The sequence below is a fragment of the Neomonachus schauinslandi genome, chromosome 10 (assembly GCF_002201575.2).
Source record: "Neomonachus schauinslandi chromosome 10, ASM220157v2, whole genome shotgun sequence".
Classification (NCBI taxonomy): Eukaryota; Metazoa; Chordata; class Mammalia; order Carnivora; family Phocidae; genus Neomonachus; species Neomonachus schauinslandi.
The window spans coordinates 137,853,064-137,857,679 of NC_058412.1; positions in this window are offsets into that span (position 1 = coordinate 137,853,064).

Genomic DNA, 4,616 nt, shown 5'->3' on the forward strand with positions numbered 1-4,616 from the left:
GCTCCTTGTTGGGGATTCGGCGGCGGCGGCGGCGGCGGCGGCGGCAACCCGGGCGCGCGCTTCCTAGTGACGCAGGCGGCGGGGCCGCGCACGCAGGGCGGGGGCGGGCCCGGAGACTTATTTGGCGCTCGGTGGGAAGGCGTGCTGCGCCGAGAAATAAGGCCCGGCGGGCCCCGGCGCGCGTGCGTGGGGGGCAGGGGCGTGGCGCGGGGCGGACGCGGCGGCACCTTCGCCAGGCCCCGCCCGCCGGGGCACCTGCGGCTTCCGGCCGCTCTACTGCCCGACGTGGAACACCCGCGCTGAAAGCTTGTGTAGGGAGACTTTTCGAAGGATTGATTGGGGGAGAATGTGCGTGAACAGTAAGTGACAGAAACCAGATGTAGGTCCGCTTGTCGTCTGAAGCGTGTGAAAGGCTGCCTACCCAGAGAGAGGCTCCAGAAGAGCAGCTGGTCTGGTCCGAATCCTGCCGCGCGCGGGTTTTATTTCTTGAAGTAGCGCTTGGAAAGGGCCTGGAACGTTCTGAGCCGAACCTCCCCCCAGCTGGCCACATGCGCTCCTTTACGTTTCAGTTAACTCAAATTCAAATTCAGTCCCTCAGCTGTCACTGAGCCCTGAGAGACGCCCAGACGGAGGGTTGCGAGCTCCTTTCAATTACTTTCCATTATAGGTAAAGGCCTTGCATTTCCGGACCGTAAGAAGTTAAGCATTCCTCGGTTTTTATGGAGTACCTTGGATTTGGGAGCCAGCTGCAACCGTCCCTGTTGCTCGATTGAAAAGCGCAGTGGGACGCCCCGCGGTAGCGGTTGCAGACAGTGATCTGCCCTGTGCTGAGCTCTGGGCCGGAGGACTCCGGGATCGGGCATGGTGCGTCGTCGGCCGGTGCTGGGCAGTGGGGGGCGGTACCCAGAGGGTGGCGGACGCGGCCCACCCTCGGAACAAGGCAGGCGCGCCCGAGCTCTCCTGATGCGGCTGTGATTCCTCTCCCTGCGAGCAGCCGGAGAAATGCAGCCCCCGGTGTGCGCGTGCTCCCAGTGAGGGCGCCGAGAAGGCAAGAAACAAATACCTGTTCAGGAGCAAGCCGTGAACCTGTGTTCATACTTAAGTAGGAAGATACTGAAGACCCTTTCCCAAATGGGAGGTTTTCAAGCCGGCTTCATTTCAGTGATGTTATAATTCATTCTGTTTTCAGTAATTTAGAGTGTACTTAAGCCAGCGATGGAAAAAGATTATTCTTTTTAAGGGTAAACTATTGGGGCATCTGGGTGGCTCAGTCGTTAAGCGTCTGACGTTGGCTCAGCTCATGATCTCAGGGTCCAGGGATGGAGCCCTGAGTTGGGCTCCCTGCTCAGCGGGGAGTCTGCCGCTCCCTCTGCCCCTCCCCCAACTCGCGCTCGCTCTGTCTCTTTCTCAAATAAGTAAATAAAATATTTTTTTAAAAGATTAAACTATTGAGCTTATGTTGGTGCTGCTATTTTATTACCTGGTAAATACAAGAATGGCAGTGCAGGATCTGTGTCTGTCGTTTATCTCATGTTCTTGAGATGATGCCAGTAGTCTAAGGGACAAGGCTCAGAAGGATGCTGGTGACGGAGACCAGGCCTGTGTGGCACGGGAGCTGTGTCTGCATCAGCGGCCTGCCGCTGTGACAACCGGCCCAGAGTCTGCGGGCACCCAGACTACCTCGTCACTGTTTCCGCTGCTGCATGACCTCCACCTCTTTGTGTCATAGGCCCTCAGGCCCAGCTTTGGAACGTGTGCTCACCTCTTCTGTCTGCCGAAGAGCGAAGTTCCAGCACTGGGCTCTGCTTGGCCGACGGGATGGATCAGTTTGTACTGGGGGCTAGAGGGGTGATTTCTCCCCAGGAACACCCATGTGAGATTCCCAGGCCCCCCCCGAGTGTGTGCAGCGGAACACTGCACACGCACCAGGAGCTGCAGAGCCACAGGCTGGTGCAAGGTGTGCACAAGCTCGAGACAGTGCCCTGATGGAAGAGTATGAAAGGCTCATTGGCATGATCTCAGATTCACGTTGCAACCACCTTCTAAGAAACTGCCCACATCAAGCTTTGGTCTAATATTAAAGAACAGCCTATTAATACACACTTTCCTTCAACTATGGATCTGAGACCAGATTTTTTTCATCTGCTTCATCCATTCTCACTTTTTTTTCTAAGAAGAGGTCACTCATTTTGGTGGTTGTTATTTATTTTTTTATTTTATTTTATTTTATTTTATTTTATTTGACAGAGAGAGGGAGAGCACAAGCAGGGGAAACAGCAGACAGAGGGAGAGGGAGAAGCAGACTCCCCACTGAGCAGGGAGCCCAATGTGGGGCTCCATCCCAGAATCCTGGGATCATGACCTGAGCCAAAGGCAGACGCCCAACTGACTGAGCCACCCAGACGCCCCTGGTTTTGTTTTTTTGTGGGTTTTTTTTAGATTCTTTTTTTTTTTTATTTGACAGGAGAGAGAGCGCACAAGCAGGGGTAGTGGCAGGCAGAGGGAGAAGGGGAAGCAGGCTCCGCGCTCAGCGATGTGGGACTCGAACCCAGGACCCTGGGATCATGACCTGAGCCGAAGACAGACGCTTAACCGTCTGAGCCACCCAGGTGCCCCTGGTTTTTTTTGTTGTTTTTTTTTAAGCAAACTTTTTTTTTTTTTTAAGCATTTTTATTAGATGTTTGTGCCATGATATCATACATGTTTTCACCAGGTCACTGAAATCAAATCTACTTTTTCAGGGTCCAGTTAATATCCTAGAGACTTTGATTTTACTGTTGTTTTTCCACTTTGCTTTTACTTTACATCTTTTATACTTTTATTTCATTTTACTTTTCCATTATTCTGTCATTTTCCATCACATCTTACAGATCTAAAAATAAGGGTTTTTTTAAAATGGGATTATGATTTGCACTGATTTTTTTTACATGAGTATAGTTGACACATGATATTATTTTTCATTTCAAAATGTTATGGGGCACCTGGGTGGCTCAGTCGGTGAAGCATCTGCCTTCAGCTCAGGTCATGATCTAAGGATCCTGGGATCGAGCCCCATGTCGGGCTTCCTCTCCTCCCCGCTCATGCTCTCTCCCTCTCTCTTTCTCAAATAAATAAATAAAATATTTTTTAAAAATGTTATATCAACATGTAATGGGTGTATCATTTTAAATGAATTGCTATTTTTTAAATTTCTGAGTTTTAATTCCTAATGTGGTAACTGTCAATCTATATAATCCACATAAGCAAAAAGTTTATGAAACCAAAAAGTTGGTGAAGTTTTCTCAAAAGCTCCAGTACATCCATAAAATAGATGACAGCTGACCACACAGCCACTGAAGCCATGCTTATGACATGGACAAGTGCTAACCTGTTACGATGTAACAGAGGTTTGAATGTTGGCTTCCCTCAACACTGCTGATGGGGCAAATCCTCTCTGCAGGAAAGGAGTTTTGGTGGATCGAGGTTTTCTTTCTTTGCACTTTGCAGTGATTCAGTGAGCATATATTACATGTATAACCAGAAAGAAATATTAATGTCATAAAAATAATGTCTACCCTGTTTTCCTCATAGTGGACATTTTGGAGATTGAAAACATTATAAAGTGCCTTGAAAACTCAAGTTACTGTGCACTTATTGAACCTGGGGGTGTTCACCTGAGGGTGCTCACTGGGGTGCTCACCAGGGGTGCTCACGGGGCAGGAGCTATGCTTTCAAATCAGCAACATTCTCTAGAGTGGGGGGCACATGTAGTAAGCACTCGCTAAAATACACCAATAAGTGCATGAATGCTTTAAAATTAATTATACTGGGGCACCTGACTGGCCCAGTCAGTGGAGCCTGCGACTCTTGAACTCAGGGTTCTAAGTTCAAGTCCCATGCTGCATGTAGAGATTACTTTAAAAAAATAAAATAAAGCTATGAACCATATATCTACAGCTTCTGGTTTTGGTTGAATCATGTCCCCCAAAGATAACGTTGACATCTCAATTCCCAGTAACTCAGAATGAACCTTATTTGGAAATAGGGTTGTTGCAGGTATAATTAGCTAAAATGAGGTCATACCAGATTAGGGGGGCCCCAATCCAAGGACTGGTGTCCCACAGAGATAGATACACAAAAAGGGGAGGCGGCCATGTGACCACAGAGATTGGCATGACACATGAACAAGCCAACGGACGCCAAAGATTGCAAGTGTCCTGCAGAACACCAGCTCTGGTTCCCAATCCCAGGGGAGGACCCCTGCCAAGTGGAAGAGAGCAAAGCTCATCACAGCACCAGCCACCTGGGGTAAGAGTCCCAACACTTCTGCCCACTCCTGGCCTTGGAGTTGCCAAGGAAAACGTGAAACAGTCAAGTGCTGACAGAGCAGCTTTACTCATGCAAGGAAGAGACGCACAAGGTCTGCTTGGGCAGCGGTCCCTGTGCATGCACCCCTCCTGTGCTGCAGTGGGGACAGCCAACCCCCTGGAGTCTGAGTACTGAAAGTTGGGGGGCATGCCTGGGGGTGCTCACCTGGGGGTACTCACCTGGGGGTGCTCACCTGGGGGTGTTCACCTGAGGGTGCTTACTGGGGTGCTCACCTGGGGTGCTCACCGAGGGTGCTCACCTAGGTCGCT